Source organism: Felis catus, chromosome C2 (assembly GCF_018350175.1).
Source record: "Felis catus isolate Fca126 chromosome C2, F.catus_Fca126_mat1.0, whole genome shotgun sequence".
NCBI classification, from domain to species: Eukaryota; Metazoa; Chordata; class Mammalia; order Carnivora; family Felidae; genus Felis; species Felis catus.
The window spans coordinates 85,372,938-85,391,134 of record NC_058376.1 but is presented as its reverse complement, the minus strand read 5'-3'; the positions used below and the strand labels follow the sequence as shown (position 1 = coordinate 85,391,134).

Genomic DNA, 18,197 nt, shown 5'->3' with positions numbered 1-18,197 from the left:
TGAATTTTTAGATCTTTTTCTCTCTGATTGGATTACCTTTTAAAAAGTATTTCCAACATGATTCTTTAAGTAGTAACTTCAGATAACGCTAAAGGTCGCACGTGTGATACACTTCAATTTCTAGACATCCACTTCACAATATTAGTTCTTTTAGTCTGAAAGAATTTTTACTTTATGCATTAAATCTTGCTACATAAGTTTTTAATTGTGTGTGTTTATCTCCAGTTCTAAATCCTGGATATATATCAGAATCAACTGGGGAATTTTTGAACATGCCAATGCCCACCAGGCTCCCCAAGACCAATAAAATGAGGATCTGGTGGAGAGTCCTGATATCTTTATTTATTTATTTTTTATTTTAAATTTTTTTTTTAACGTTTATTTATTTTTGAGACAGAGACAGAGCATGAACGGGGGAGGGGCAGAGAGAGAGGGAGACACAGAATCGGAAACAGGCTCCAGGCTCCGAGCCATCAGCCCAGAGCCTGACGCAGGGCTCGAACTCACGGACCGCGAGATCGTGACCTGGCTGAAGTCGGACGCTCAACCGACTGCGCCACCCAGGCGCCCCTTTATTTTTTATTTTAGAGAGAGAGAGAGAGTGCAAGTGGGCAAGAGGGACAGAGGGCAAGGGGAGAGAGAGAATCTCAAGCAGGCTCCACACTGAGCATAGGGCTCTATCCCTTGACCCTAGGATCATGACCTGAGCCAAAATCAAGCGTCTGATGCTCAACTGACTGCGTCACCCAGGTGCCTCTTGATAATTTTATTTTAAAAAATTTCTTCCAGATAATTCCAGTGTGTGGTGGTTGAAAAAAAAAAAACTGTTTTTGGTGATGACCAAACAAGAGTGATACACTTTAGTATTAAACATTGCTATTTTTTCTGAAAGTTTTATAATACACCCTTTTAAAATTTTAAAGTGAATTAGGTACACTATTAAAAGAAGAAATAATTGGGGCACCTGGGTGGCTCAGTCGGCTAAGCGTCTGACTTCAGCTCAGGTTATGATCTCACAGTTTGTGGGTTCGAGTCCCACATCTGACTCTGCACTGACGGCTCAGTGTCTGGAGCCTATTTTGGATTCTTTGTCTCCCTCTCTCTCTGCCCCTCCCCTGCTCATTCTCTGTTGCTCCTGGTCCCTCAAAAGTAAATAAACGTTAAAAAATTTTTAAAAAGGAGAAAAGAATCATTCTGACTCTTTGTGAAAACTACTTCCAACATTTTCTTAGGAGTAGTATACATACAACTAAAACTGTAAGCCTCCTTTATTTTTTTAACCTAAATAAATTGGCTTTAGGTATTGATTAAATGGGATCTAATAAGTACATACTCCCTAATGTCCTCGAAATATGACAGTTTTATTACTTCTCAACAGTGTTTCAAAAACTATAATTGCATCATACTGTCTCTCTGTGTTCTTTTGTCACTTTCATTCTCTGTTAGATGGCTAATATCAAAATAAATACATACTAAATTACCAAAACGCATTTGTTCTGATGTTATTTTTATTTTTGTTGTTTGTGCTTGGTGCTTTACTGTTTCAGTTCTACAGAATATGAGATTCTTCTAAGTAAACATGACACAGATCTGTCTCTACCATCACCCCAGAAGTTTCTGAAGACATTATTACAGAGATTTGGAGGGAAATAGGCCACCCTCTTCTAGCCTCTGCCCCGCCCCATCAATTCTGACTTTTGTGCCTCTGAGAAGCGGCTAAATAACTCAAAGTAGCACCTTGGGATATCTACTATCCAGGCACACTATTCATCTTTTCTCAGTTCTCACTCAGGGATAAATGAGCATTAAGTTTTGTTTTGTTTATTTTGGAGTGTGCAAAGGAAAAAAAGATCATTAGTTGTTCTTAAAACATTTTTATGTGAAAGAAACTGAAGGTACTTGGACTATTCAAATTTTAAACGGTTGTGTTAATAATAATTGTTCATTATTGAGCACTTTCATGCTAGACACTGTGCTAGGGTGCTTTACCTACATTATCTCATTTAATCCCCACAATAACACTATTATATAGACTGGAAATGCTCCCATTTTACATTGAGAAGCTGAAAAATTAGGTTAAATAACTTACCCAAACTCACGCAGCTACCTCAGTAGGACCAAAGTTTGAAAGTAGATCTTTGGGATTCCAAAACAACCCTGACCATTCCCTGCATAATCCAAAACTACAGTGAAGTCAATGGTTCCCTTTACTCTGACCTAAAGGAGAGAGAGAGAGACTGGGTTCTTCCCATAACTCACACTTTGTCTAGGCACATAATTTGACTCTTGGTTAATAATCAGTCAGCTCAAACAGGTATCGCTTTCTGACCAATCTGTTCGTAACTCAATTCAAGAAAAGCGGTCAAGCTGGCCGCAGTTTTGAATAGCTGCCTCAGGAAAATGGTCTTTTCAGTTTGGGATGGAGACACATGGTTGGGAGAAATCACGCTGCCAGTGTTTCAGGAAAATATTCAGCTCTGAAAAAAAAGACAATTAAAAACATTTTTTTAAATAAGTGAACATCACATACCCTAAACGTATGTATGTGATTTTTTTAGTATGAACATTCCTTAATAGTGATCGTACATACACGTAAATGGATACAATGAATATATGTATGTATGTGTATATATACACACACAGAGATTACTAGCAGGTGAGCATAAATTAAAGCAAGTGTGAATCCTGTCACTTTTTAGTCTTTTCTTCTACACCTGGTAAATTTAAACCCCTACAGGTCATTTTGTCAAAATACAATTTTAGGTTCTGAAATAAAATAGCAGAACAGAAACAATCTATTATAACTCACTGCCAATGTTGCCAGATAACTACAAAAAAATAGAGTGTCTCAGACAGAAATATCAATAACTTTAATGTGTGCGATTTGTTAACAGGGAAGAAAACAAGCAAACTTGCTCTCCGCTGACTGTCACTAATATTTATTCGTCCAGTGACTGTTAATCAAACCAAGTTTACAGTCCCGTACAGCACCTGTCACAGGTGCTGATCATTAATCAGCTATTACGGCAGTTTATTCTGCTGCTGACAAGTCGCAATTTTCCACTGATTCAGCTAGTTTGTCAGGTGGGAATTATGGCATAGCGCATGTGACAAAACACATCACCCTTTTTTTTTTTTTTTTGCATTTTCAGGCTTCTCTCTCCTGCTTTCTCCCCCTTTTTAGACAAACAATATCTGGGAACTCAGAAGTAATAAGGCGGAATGCATAATTAATTACCCAGCTTGCTCTAATTAGGGATGAATAAGTTGTGTCCCTCTCATCATCACAAATGTGGTGATGGGTAATACCAGTTTATGCTGTATTAACTGCAAATATGCAATCCTTCTGAGAGCACTTTTGTTGATGAATTTGATGAATGTGACAATAATTAGCAGAGACAGATGAGAGCTAAATTACTACTGACAATGTAATGCTATCCTGCTCGAGGGCCTGGGAACGTGGCAGGATAACATGGCAGGGACCTGGGCCTCGTTTCTAATTAATAGTCTTTTTTTTTTCTTTTCCTTTTTTTTTTTTTTTTTTTTTTTTTTTTTTTTGCCAGTGGGGGAAAAAAGGAGTAACGGTAATTGTTTTCGTAAAAGGCTGCAGGGAGTTATCAGGGTAATAAAGTTAATTAGCAGAACAAACATCCTTTCACTGCCTTACCAGTCTGTGGAAAAGAGGGTAATTCAAACTGCAGAAAGATATGACGAGATGGGATGATAAGAAAAGAAATTTTACACAGGAGGCTAACAGAGAATGATTTTCTCCCTTCATTTCTTGAGCTGGATGGCATGGGAAGAAATTATAGCCCCTTCCTTCAGTTCACAAAGTTCCTCATTGTAAAGAACTTCATCGTTATGATTTTGAGTTTGGGATATAAAGTTAGCTTAGATCACATTCCACTGTTTACTTCTTTCTTTTCCAGGTAGTGATAGGTGTGGTCAATTCAAGCATAGAAGTAAGTTGGAGCATTTGCCAAAGAGAGCACTTAGCTGTATTTCGTCCTACAGAAGTCTGTTTCATCAACTGAATATTTTGGGGAAAGTGAGAAATTGTTAAATGATTTCCACAAGTACTATTAGTTTATTCTGTGTACATTAAAAAAATTAAAATGAGATTTTAATAATATACATGCTATTTTATCCTATTTTGTAGTCTCAAAATATCACTTTTGTTAGAATAGGAAAACATTATTTTTCATTTCTGTTGCAGCTTTTCACAAATACAAGTAACTGGTCAAAAAAGGTGAAGGGTTTAATGAATCTCAGTTTAACATTACAGTTTTATTCAGTTCGATTTCATTCAATTCACACTGCTTGACCTAAGTAGATACAACATAAAGGGAAAACATCCAAACATCTGAAGCTTTTGCAAGTTCATTTTCTCCCTTTAAAGACCATTAGTGGTTGGCCTCTTTTAAACACCAATGCTTGAAACATTTGTTTAATATTAAGTAAAATCGGAAAGTGCCTATGGATTTTCATTCCTTTTCGGCACATTTTTAACAACTTTATTTTGTGCTTTTTAAAATCATTAGATATCTCACAAGTTCTACATACTTACCATGCATATAAATATGTACCCATTTACTGCTTGTCAAAGCTAAATAAAGCAGCCTACTGTAATGACTGTGTTTCATTCTGAAAACATAAGGAGTCAGCAATAACCCTACTTCGCGTTTGACAGCACTGCACCGGGTGACTGTTCAGCACAGAATTCTACAGGAAGAAACCTCTACGAAACATGAGGAAACATCTACCAAAATGGCCTTCACTTCTAAAAGCTGTATTTTTAAGGTGCTATTCTTGTCTCCAAAGACAAGAGCAGTGTGAGGGTGGACTATAACATCGAACTAAGAATCCGAAAACTTTCCTTCACCGGGTCTGCTACTAACAGCTATATGATTGTGAGCATTTCCCTGTCATGCCTCTACTCTTCAATCTCTCTGTGAAGAGAGATTCACAACTCAGTGAAGAAGAGTTTCATCTGTGAAACTGGGTGCCTTCCCTACCTACCTCATAGTATAGTTGTTGACACAAAAGAAATCATTTTTGAACTTTGTAAATGAGATTATCAATGAAGATAACGTTAATATGATTACAATTTAGAAAACATCATGAAAAATAATCTTGAGACAATCCATCTCCTCTTCATAACCCTCCCATGTAATATTAGTCAGAAACCAGAGCTAAAAGATTTGACAAGAAGTTTTAGAATTCAAGTAAGAGGTACCGAAATCTAGCCTTACTTTGTGACTTCGCTGCTAAATTTACAAGAAAAATTATCATTGTAAAAATACCCCCGAATTCATCTGGCCAAAGCTACCTGTGTTTCCAAGATTTTCTTAGTCTCTTGTTAGAAAATCCGGTTAAAGTCAAAATTAGAAGAAAATTAAACCATTAGTTAATGTAGCAGGATTTCTTAGGCTTGTCAAGTGAACTTCCATTTAAAAATACCCAAGTTTCTCACAGACAGGCAGACACACACACACACACACACCCCAAATTTAGATTGTTATATTTTGCCTAGGATCTTTAGGAACATTTTAAAGTTTTTACCATATAATCAAACTACGTAGGAAAACTCTAGAAGTGAAGGAAGCACTGGATTCTACTTTCAATCATTTATAACAACTGTTATTTAGCTACTATGTGAGGTAATACATTATAAGATCACTTAAAGATACCGAAAGAGGGAATGAGAAATTATGAAAGAAGTAACACTAAAATCCAAATTGAAATAGTTTTTTCTAGAAATCCATCAGAATGCTTGTTGTGAGAGAGAGAGACTAACAAGGAGCATTGTTTGTTTGTCTCCTTTGAGACCTACACAGAATTTATTGAATATTCTGGTCTTTTTCTCTCCAGCCACTACCTCCTTCATTAGACCAAAAGGTATGTCCTTTTGGAAAAGTAATGGAGTCCAATCAGCTTACTTCATGGATCTCCAAGGACTGTTGAAAATTGTAAAACTTGCTGTGGGATTCTCACACACCAGAAGCCACTAGAAAAAGAATTTTGATATTCAGAACCTCATGAAGAGGTTCCCCTCGTCTTTGGATAGAGACCAAAGTGATACTTTCAAGTAAGTAATAATTTCCAATATTAGCCTATTGGGTGAGCTAAGAATGCTTAGGGAAAAAAACAGTTGAAATTGGAGTTTCACCAATAGAGACTGTAGGCACTGAATGCACGTACTGTTGGTATTATTATGAATATTCAGGAAATTTAATTCTTCTTTTCCTTTTTACTCTGAATTCCTTGGCCATTGTTTTAGAGAGCATTTTGACAAATTCTGTCCTTGAGGACTCTGGGGGCATTTTTGCTTCTTGCATGAGTGAAGAAGAGTGTAAGGTGGTTAAATAGTTACAAAGGACTAAAAATAAACCATAGTTTATTTTTTCAGATTGTGAATTACAAAATCATTTAAATGTTGTCTCTAATCGAAGTGCTACATTACTATGTAATGAAATTACAATACTGCTTAATGACATCAGGAAACTGCGTGCAAAAAAATATTTGTACACAAGGTGGTGATGTTAGCAACCAACTACAGTACTTTTATTCCACAATAAATAACAACAGATTGTTTTTCCCTGAGTGGTCTCCAAAGGGTATGTTCAGGTACTCATATAATGATAGTATGTAAGGGCACAGGGCACATAAGAAACCTGTCATCATGGGTCATTAAAGTCAAAGGGAAGGAAAAGAAAAAAGACAAATCACGAAAAAGAGAGTAACTTCTAAAGAATAAAGTTACATTTACATGTAGTAAGGATTCAAGTATCCAGCTTTTCATACCTTTTAATAAGTTTCTGTTGACACGTATTTGGATGTTTAAGTCCAAAGATTAAATCCTAAACGTAAAACTGTTTCTGTAGCTCTAATAAACTATTCCCACTTCTCAGAAAGATTTCCTCAGAAAGCCTTTACCTCACAACCTCCCCCTGCAACCTTTACAAACAGTTTTCTTTATCCCAACCCTGACTACACCGTTGATCCATTGAGGGCAATGTCTTATCCTCTATTCGTCTCTTGTGTATAAATTCAAGTTTTGAAGTTTATGTTAGCACAATTCAGAACAATTAAAAAGTGAGGCTTGTCATAATAAATCACAAACTTTATTTCTCATGAAATGTTGGACTTACTAACCTCATCATCAATACTAAAATATAAATTAACCAATATGTGCAAACACTTAAACTAGTTCATATTGTTTGTCTATTGGTAAGTTGATAATAACCTCTAAGACATAGGTAATTAATTTTATTATTTGGCCCCCCACACCCAACTATTTATCATAGTTAAATATACTTATTCTCAAATACGTTTGTAAAAAGGCAAATGATGACATCACAGAACTTGTTGGTTACGAGGCAGAACACTTGTGTGCCATGCATGAAAAAGGTAGGCGGTTGTGTTTTCAATTTCTAGATTTTTCTCCCAAGATGAAAAGAGCAGCAATTGTTGCTTGCAAGCTAGAAAGCAAAATATCTGTTCTTGAATTATCTAAGGATGAGTCAGAAACTTAAGCCCAAAGAAAAGTAATAAATGACAACAGATGTTTGTAAACCTGTGCTCCCCTGTTCAGTGTTTCTACGTGTTGTTTTGCCTTGATGTGCTGTCAGCCGCCTCTCACCTGGGAGTAGTGATATCTTATCAAAGCCCAAACAGTTCCTCTTCACAACAGACAGATAATAGTGCCTTTCAATTTATCATACTGGAAGTCTAAAAGAACCATGGGAACGATTGGTCAGGTGACAGCTTGATGGACAGTTTGACAGCCCTTAAAGCATCATGGGAAATGGTTGTCACCTGATTTTCAGAGCGACCAGGGAGATAACCTTCAGAATGACGAGGAAAACAAAAATCTGAATATTTGTATAAGATCCATTGGCAGCATCAGTGCTCACTTAAGTGATAATAGGTATGCATTTAGATTACTCAAAATGTTATTATCAAACCTGAGAGCTCTAACTCCAGAAGTGCCCTTCATCTCTTTAGATGCCTTTTACATTTTTATTCAAATGTCATTTGAAAAGCATATACATAATATAGGGCTTTTGATTTTAAAGAGACACAATAAAACATTTTATTTAACCACATGCCAAATATATTAGCTGACCATGAATATTCTCCAGATTTTAAATCTACTTTCCTGTTGACAAATCCTTGTACACCTTTTCCTAAATATTGTTTGCACATTGCAGTTCTAATTAGAAAGGCTGTCGTAAAGAATCCTATGTGTCAAATTGAACACTCTGGGCTAACTCAACCTCATGAAGATCAGTGTAGCCTTGGTGTGAGAAGCAAAATAAGAGAAACCAATTTGAAGATCTTTGGCGCAAAAGTGTTTCAGTCTGTGTTTATTCATTCATACGGCCAACAAATAGGAATTGAGCACTTACTACACACAGGGTCTCTGCTGGATGTATAAAGATGAGAAAGATTAAGCTCCAGCCTCAAAGTTGTCTCTAGCACGTTTTCTCTTGTGTATTGTATGTGCATTTACAATAGTTTAATGGCTTGATCTGAAGAAATTTGGCCTGAAAATTAAGATTTCAAATAAAAAAGTAAGCACTCACTGTTTATACATTTCTTGAGCGTCTCCCAAGTTGAAAGAATGATTTTAGAAACTAGGGAGGTAAAAAAGATTTGAGATGCAATTCCCATCATTGAGGAGGACTCTAGACATCCCAAACCTCAGTCCCTTAGATATTTCATCTACTTTTTTTCCAGAACAGACATTTAATAAATTTCTCTTTTAAAATAATATCTAACATACAGAAAAGTTATAAGAATTGTGCAAAGAACTCCTTTATACTCATTGTCCAGAATTCACCAATTGTTAACATTTTGCCACATTTGTTTTTATCACTGCTATTCTCTCTCTCCTTCACACATCCACCCTTCCTCCTTCCTCCCTCTCTTATTTAGCTATCTATTTAATATTACCTTTTTTTTAAAAAAAAATTTTTTTTTCATCGTTTATTTATTTTTGGGACAGAGAGAGACAGAGCATGAACGGGGGAGGGGCAGAGAGAGAGGGAGACACAGAATCGGAAGCAGGCTCCAGGCTCTGAGCCATCAGCCCAGAGCCTGACGCGGGGCTCGAACTCACGGACCGCGAGATCGTGACCTGAGCTGAAGTCAGACGCTCAACCGACTGCGCCACCCAGGCGCCCCAATATTACCTTTTTTAATAGAGGGGAATGAGATTAGATTTATGTCTGATTCATCTTTATGCTCCTTCATAAAATCTAGCAACTACCTTGTATATGCTTAATAAATATATATATATGAATGAATGAAAAATGATAAATAATAATCAACCTAAATCTAGTCTTTGATATCTTACATTTGTGTTTACACATCAATATAAAAGATATTGAGTAAAAAGATATTATTTGTCTAAAATATATGTACTATTTTATAAAATATGAATCTTCCCTCAATTATGTCTGATCAACAAGAGATTTAATAAGATAAATAAATAATATAATAAAATTAAAATATTGCAGCAAAATGTCAAGTGACTTTCCAAAGGAAGTAAAAGAAGTTTCAGGTGCTTCTGGCCCTTTGTCTTTGGGACAAATAGACCAACTATAGATACTAGACAAAAAGCAGGGATTTAAACAAAAACTGTCTTTCTGAAAAACACTCTGGCATCATTCTTGAAACTGGTACCATTTGGCTGCTTGACACTTTTGGGAAAACACTCTGCTTTCACAAATTCTGATGCTTTGGATTCACATTCCAACATGAATTTCCAAGAGAAGCCAGACACATTGTGAGAACGTTCTCAGTGTTTTCCAGGGAAATGAAAAAAAGCCAGTAAATAATTTAAATGACTATTAACAACAAAATGTTCTCCATGTAATTCTTCACAAGACACATGATTTGAAAAAAAAATTTTTTTTTTAATGAAGCCGAAGTTTGCAAATGCAAAGCAAAATGCTTTTTGGGTGCCATATGCAAATTTAAATACTTAGAGACTGATAAAAACAAAGTTTGCTTATTTCCAGTTGGGAAGACAAGATGTGGGAGGAAGATTTGTAATAACTGATACATGGACAAGGTCCAAATGCTACAGAATAACTGAATTCAGAATCATTTCTGAATCAGAGCTGGAGTTTAAATGCGTTTCCTTTCCTTGTTGAAACAAACCCATGCGGCATCAGGTTGTAACAGGTCCCAGATGTAGTCCCCAGTTCACCCTCACCCGATATGAGTTAAGTTTCATTGTTAACAACTAATGTAGTCACTTAAGCCAACTAAATAAAATAAGCTAAATATAAAGCCAGAAGCAAACGGGGCACCTGGGTAGCTCAGTCGGTTGAGCGTACGACTTCAGCTCAGGTCACGATCTCACGGTTCGTGAGTTTGAGCCCCGCGTCAGGCTCTGGGCTGATGGCTCAGAGCCTGGAGCCTGCTTCCGATTCTGTGTCTCCCTCTCTCTCTGCCCCTTCCCCGTTCATGCTCTGTCTCTCTCTGTCTCAAAAATAAATAAACATTAAAAAAAAAAAAAAAAGCACATTGCTAAAGCCAGAAGCAAAGTCTTATAACATATTTCATAGTAACGCCAAAATCTGTGGGTTGGCAAGTTAGAATAAGCACTAGTGCTGGGTTTTCAGTCAGACTGAAATTTTCACAGAAAGAAATTTTCAGACTAAAAATTTCACAAAAAGAAACAAAAATGATCAGTTAAGTCATAAAGCTATTTTAAAATTATGATGTGACTTGCCCATCATAAATTTCAACATGCACAATTAGCTTGACTGTTAAGCAACATTTTGAAGAGACAAAAGTCTTAAATTATTGGCTTATGTAAGTTATATGCACCATGGACTTTTGAAAGTCCATGCTTACTTGCAGTGTATAAAATTGGTGATCTCTTAGCTCAAAACATGTAAATATCTCCGTTTGGACTCTTCTGCTAAGGTGTAACAGGGTCTGTGGTATGAGACACTAAGAGAATTGTAAGCCTTATGATACAAATCACACAATTAAAGTCATTTCTTTTAGCTTTTTCTTCTTTCAAGGTATGTACATTACACTTCAAATGTGGGAAATTCTGGATCCATTTTGCCTTATTTTTCTGACAGTGTCTTCCTAGATTTGGTAGATATTGGTATGCAAAACACAAAAAGCTTCCCTTTCTATGCCTTATTTTATATAGGCTTTTTTGTCATTCATTTTAAAGGATAAAAGACATATAGCTTGTACAATTAGAAAATAGGCTTAGGATTTTAAAATCTTCTGAGCTCATCATGTTTGTTCTGTATCTTTCCAGTAAACTGAAAGCTTGTTAGGGAAGTGAATCAATGACTGTGTTGGTTTTTTTCTTTTTTAAAGGCATTTAGAAAAGCTGTCTGATTTTCTTTCTTTTTTTTTAATGTTTATTTATTTTCGAGAGACAGAGAGAGACAGAGTGTGAGTGGGGCAAGGGACAGAGAGAGAGGGAGACACAGAATCTGAAGCAGGCTCCAGGCTCTGAGCTGTCAGCACAGACAAGACAAGCCTGATGCAGGGCTTGAACACACAAACTGTAAGTGTGACCTTGACCTGAGCCAAAGTAAGACGTTCAACCTACTGAGCCACACAAGCACCCCTAGAAAAGCTGTCTAATTTTCTTAATGCCAAAAAGGAACTGAAAAATCATAACTAACTCTCTTGTTACTTTTACAACTTCTTAGAGCTAAAAAGGTTTGATTTTTGTTTCTTTTTTTTTTTTCAGTAAAAATATAAAAATTTAGAAGAGGGAAATATGGCAGCATATCTCACTAATACTGTTGTAAACATGCTCTTCAGGGGTGCCTGGGTGGCTCAGTAGATTAGGCGTCCAACTTCAGCTCAGATCATGATCTCATGGTTCGTGGATTGAGCTCCTCTTTGGGCTCTGCACTGACAGTGAGGAGCATGCTTGAGATTTTCTCTCAATCTCTCTCTCTGCCCCTCCCCTGCCCACTGTCCCTCTCTCAAAAAAATAAATAAATATTTTTTTAAATGGAAAGAAGCATATGCTATTCAATGATTTAAGCTAAATATTTACATTTATAAGACTATGTCTTGAATGTAGAAAGGGACTTGAGTTTAGCTTTCTACTTCTCAGTTATGATTTGTGATTATTCAGAGATATATGATAAACTTTCTCAACCTCACATATATACCGAATAATCCTAGGATTATAAAAATTGCACCTTATATGGTTCAACTTTCACTTCTACCTAACTCATTCTCATAAATTCTTCTTTTGAAGGATGTAAGAAGATTGCAAGTAACTGCATAGTATCTCCTGTAACACAGCCTACTCCCAAAGAGAGCTAATTCCCTTCTCTTTGATTATGTTAGAATATTTATTTATTGACTTGTGTCAAAAGGCAGGTTATTCAGTGTCTTAACACTTTTCCTTCAATTACACCAAAGCATAAACCAATATATCAGAAGATACTAATCCTTCTGCTGGGCTGATTTAATAAAAAGGATGCAGCACGGGGACACCTGGGTGGTTCAGTCAGTTAAGCGTCTGACTTGGGCTCAGAGCCTGCTTCGGAATCTGTGTCTCCCTCTCTTTCTGCCCTCCCCGGCTCACATTCTGTCTCTGTCTCTGTCTCTCTCAAAATATAAATAAACATTAAAAAAATTTTTTTAAAGGATGCAGCACAAACATAATTTTAAATCATAAGACTAAAACATTGACGATGTTCAGAAAACAGTCTTTCTCAAAGGCAGGAAAAAAGATTATTTGCCAACCTTAGTAAAAGCCAATCAAATTTCCCTTTAACTATTTTTCTCTACAAATCGATGAAGCAATAGTAATAGAATATTTGGATTATGTTGTCCAATATGCTTATTTAGATACCTAAAAACTTCAAAAGAGAGGTGCTTGGGTGACTCAGTCGGTTGCATGCCCAACTCTGGATTTCAGCTCAGGTCATGGTCCCAGGATTCTGGGATCTGCCCCATGTCGGGCTCCACACTGAGCATGGAACCTGCTTAAGATTTTCTCTCTCTCTCTCTCTCTCTCTCTCTCTCTCTCTGCCCACTCCCTGACTCACACACACACTTTCTCTCTTTCTCTCTCTTATGTAAAAATTAAATTAAATTAAAATTTTTTTAAAAACTTCAAAAGATATGCCAAGTATTGTTCACATTTTGTTACTATGAAATCAAGGAGGAAGTTAACCTCAAAATATAACAACACAACAAGTACTTGTTCAGTCACAGGCATTGTGTTCAACTACTTGGACTATCTCATTTAAACCTCACAACTGTTGAGATAGACACTATTATTGTTATTATTATTATTATTCTCATTTTACAGATGAGAAAGTTGTCATGGAGAGAGTAAGCAGCCTGGTCAAGTTTATATAGTATGTAAGTGTGGGGGTTGAAATTCCAAATAATTTACACAAAACTCATTATGCTCATTTGAATGTGAGCTTTAAAGGAAGAGCAGTCTTTTTATCCAAAAAAAAAAAAAAAAAGAAAAATTGTGCTATAACTATTTCTTTACCTTTCATCTCTTAGGTAATAGTAAAATCTAATTCTAAATATTTAAAGTATTTGTTTAAATTTTGTTTCTCAAATTTTGTTGGCCTTAGAAACCATTTACGCTCTTAAAAATAACTTAAGACCCCAAAGAGTTCTTGTTTATATAAGTTGTATCTATCAATATTATCATATTAGAAACTGAAACTGAGAAACTTAAAACATTTAACAATTTATTTAAAAATAACAATAAAGAACCCACTATATGTGAACATTAATTTTTTAGAAATAACTGTAGTTACCTCATGAAAAAAATGGCATTACTTTATATTTTTTTTCAAATCCTATAATATATGGCTTAAGAGAAGATAGCTGAATGCTCATATCTGCTTCTGCACTCAATCTGTTGTGATTTTGCAGTACATCAAGAAAATCTAGACTTTCACAAATGTGTAGTTGGAAAAGGGAGTATTTTAATAGCTTTTTCAGATAATGATGCATATTATTCTTTGATACAACCTCAAAACTAGACAAATGTGGTTTTTTAAGTGATAATTTCAATAAGGAATTTGAAACAATATTGGTGGACTTTTTGTGCATTGTTATATTAAAATCCATTGGGTTTCTTTGCACTTTGAGTAGATCTTTTACCTACACATGTTTTTGAAAAACTGTTAGTCTTTTGGAAAATATTAGTTCACTTCAAACCTTCCAAATGTTGACACATTTCATTATACAATATTTAAAAATCAAATCATATTGATTAATATCACCACTGATCTTACCATAAAGTTGGCTTGCAACTCAAACAGTCCTAATGCGGTAGTCCTCCCTTATCCACAGGGGATATGTTCCAAGATTCCGAAATTCCCAGCACATGCCTGAAATCAGGGACAATACTGAACCCTATTCCCTCCATGGGTTATTTTCTGTACATACATACCTATGATAAAGTTTAATTCATAAGTTAAGCATACTAAGAGATTAGCAACAATAACTATTAATAAATTAATAATAATTAATAATTAGTAACTAATAATAGAATAAGTTTAACAATACACTCTAACAAAACTTATGTAAATGTCTTATCTCTCTCAAAATATCTTATGGCACTATACTCACCCTTATTGTGATGATATGAGATGAAAAAATGCCTACCTAATGAGATGAAATGCAGTGAATGACATAGGTATTGTGACATAGTGTTAGGCTACCATTGACCTTCTGACATACTGAAAGATGATCATCTGCTTTCAGACCATGAGTGACCATAGGTAACTGAAATTGTGGAAAGCAAACCTTGGATTGGGTGGACTACTGTAGTGCTTCTGTTGAAACAACTGTACTATTTCAGGACACAGAAGTACTTTATGCATATTCCCATTTTGTTTTTCTTTCACAGAATATTTAAAAAGACATGTATCAGGGGAGCCTTCGTGGCTCAGTCTGTTAAGCATCCAACTTCCCCTCAGGTCGTGATCTCACAGTTTGTGAGTTCAAGCATCACCACATGGGGCTCTCTGCTATCAGCTCAGAGCCAGCCTTGGATTCTCTATCTCCTCTCTCTGCCCCTCCCCTGCTCTCTTGTGCTCTTTCTCTTTCTCAAAAATAAACGTTAATTTTTTTTTAAAAAGACATGTACTCAAGGGGCAAGATTTATTAAAACTAATAACTTTAACTATTTAATCAAGGAAATTCTCTTTTTTTATTATTATTTTGTTAATGTTTATTTTTGAGACAGAGTGCAAGCAGGGGAGGGGCAGAGAGGGAGACACAGAATCCCAAGCAGGCTCCAGGCTCTGAGCTGTGCTCTCTGAGCATAGAGCCCTATGAGGCATTCAGACCCAAGGACCACGAGATCATGACCTGAGCCGAAGTCGGATGCTTAACCGACTGAGCCACCCAAGCGCCCCTAATCAAGGAAATTCTTAAGTGAAACTGGCCTTTTTTCATTAGTGTAACTGAGTGGAAGTGAAAAATATAATGACTACTAATGTAGTTTAGTGCCACTGTCTTAAGTCACCAGAAGCTTACTCACTGTTGTTTGCGCACATTTGGTGCACAATACCAACTCAGTGAAAAAGCAAGTAACCTGTTATTATTATCATCATAAAGATGGTTTTGAATTCATTGACCACCTGAAAGGGTCCCAGGGACCTCAAGAGTCTGCAGACTAGATTTTTACAAGCTTTAGTTTAGGATTATACTCTCATTCTGCCAATCAAATAGTCCCTTGATAATTCTAGAAGAGGAATTAAAAAGGGATAGAAATGTTGCATATAAAATTTTTTATGCCTTTGATTCTTAGTTCTCCTTGTCATATTATAACAATTAAATAAAACTTGGCCTTTTCACATGCTATAAAATTCTGAGTTCATTTCCTTTTAATTGATTATCTGGATTATTATGGAAGCATGTCTATGCCTGCAAGTTATTACACTGTTTTAAAAGGCTTTTTGAACAACATATTAGGAGGAAGAGAGAGTAGACAAGTGATAAGCTTTTCCCAGTCTATAAATTAGTTACTATATATAAACGGCTTACCAGGTAAAGTCATTCAGGTCAATAGGGTATCTTTCACTAATCAACCTCTACATTAATTTACTAATTTCTCTGTACCTCCCAAAGTGAGAACTCTATCTGGATGTATTATTTGTGCTCACTATTTTGAATATTATTATGATGCAATTGAAGATACACAAATTGTGCATATTAGATCTTTTCTGTAACTAATTCAAGAATGAAATAATATATGTTGTTTAGAAGTCAATTTTCACGGGTAAATGATAGAAACTAGCCCTAAATTGAACCTTAGGTGAATTCCTTTAGTCTAGGCCATTGTAAACTATTTAATTCTGAAAATAACTCCTTAAAATAAATTTTAAAAATGTATTCCAACTAATCCTTTATGAATAAAGGTTAAAGACTTAATCCTATGATTTTATAAATCCATGGTGTCTGACAAATTGCATGTTTATTTTACTCTATTGTCCAAATTAGTTCATACAAGTTCTTAAACAAGAAGGGTTGACGCTTAAATATAAGACATTATGTGATCTGTGAACCTTTTATTTCAGAGTCATTTTAGATTCTGAATATGTCACTAATTTATTATTTTCTTCTTTCTGGTTGTAATCTAATAGAGACAAAAGAGGACTTTTACCAAATTTTCTTACTTTACATCATAACATTTTAAATACCTTTGAGTAAAAATAAAACTAAAGTACTTTTCCTAAGAGTGGTTCAGGTGGGGATAGAGCGAAGGGATGTATGTTCTCCTTAAGCCTTCAAGGATCACCTGCCATTTCTCTAATTAAGGCAGCACTGACCAGGGGCCTACCTGTGGGCTTTCAGATTTCCCTCTTTCCTAGTATGCCAATACCCCAAGCCCCTTCTACCTTCCTCCTTAAAAGCTACTCATTCTTCAAGGACCTCCTGAATAAAGTCTGGTGACTCCAAATTCCATAGTTCTCCCTCTTGTATATTTACAGTCCAGGAGCATTCTCATATTTTGTCAGCACTGCTGTAGTGCCCAGTTCTTAATAGACACCCAAGGAAAATTGTTATGATCAAGTATAAACTGCCAGAAAAAAACTAAAGTTAATTCATTTCAAAAATAATTTTTTCTTTGTTTAAAAAAATTGTAATGTTTATTTATTTTTTGAGAGAGAGAGGGAGAGAGTGTATGAGTGGGAGAGGGGCAGAGAGAGAGGGACACACAGAATCCAAAGTAGATTCCAGGCTCTGAACTGTTGGCACAGAGCCCTATACGGGACTTGAACTCACGAATCGTGAGATCATGACCTGAGCCAAAGTCAGTCACTTAACTGACTGAGCCACCCAGGTGCCCCAAAATATATGCTTTTAACTCTCTACGTAGTTTTATGAAAACCTTCACAAGGAAAGTACGTGACTTATATGAAAAAAATTTTAAATATTGTTAAAAGATATGTTAAAACACTAAGTGTACAACTATGGCATATTAGTGATCAGGGAAACAAATAATATAATGTTATTACAATAAATACCCTAAACAAATGGGTGGGGGGAGGGAGTGGGTCCTAAAGTACACTGAAAGACTAAACAAGCAAAATGCAAAGAAACATCTGAAAAAGAAAGGTATTCGAGGTCAGATAACATGACTGTTTTTTAAAAACATACTGCAATAATTGAAAGGGAAGTGTTGGAATAATAATGAAGCATTAGGATAGAATAGCTCAAATATTACATATCTATATAATATGTATATATACAAACATACATATCTACTTCTTAATTTCTCCTCCTTTTAGTTGCTGTCATATATAATCATTTTATATATGATAACTAACATATAATATAACTAGTTAATGAGGAAGAGAAGGATTATTGGCAAATAGGAATAGAAAAGAAACAAAGAATTTGAAAACTTGTCGGTTAAGATGATTACTTCATAGTACATGCACAAATAAAATGTGTATGGTATTAGGCAAGCTAAAAGGAAAAAGCTGCTATGGAAATTCTGTAATTTTGCAATGGGAAGATTCTAAATATTACTCATTTGTTCGAAGAGTGTTCATTAGATTTTAATTCCCAGTGGTTTTTACAGTATATGCATCTTTGTCTCCCTTCACAGCAACTAGCACTGAGATTTTCATACCATACATGTGCAGTGCACTTGATAGGTAGTTAACAGATTTATTTATTCACTCATTCAAATATTA

The 18,197-nt window shown here is 35.5% G+C and overlaps 1 long non-coding RNA gene across 3 annotated transcripts in view; it reads right to left on the bottom strand.

Annotated features, from left to right (window-relative positions):
- Nucleotides 1–14,587, bottom strand: part of LOC109503549 — a 36,411-nt gene extending 21,824 nt beyond the window's left edge. For all 3 annotated transcript variants that reach the window (XR_006585220.1, XR_002162616.3, XR_002162619.3), the window contains exons 1-2: nt 14,280–14,587; nt 2,090–2,477 (exon numbers count right to left, since the gene is read on the bottom strand). This is a non-coding gene — a long non-coding RNA (uncharacterized LOC109503549). The remainder of the gene's footprint in view (nt 1–2,089; nt 2,478–14,279) is intronic.
- Nucleotides 14,588–18,197: the final 3,610 nt, after the last annotated feature.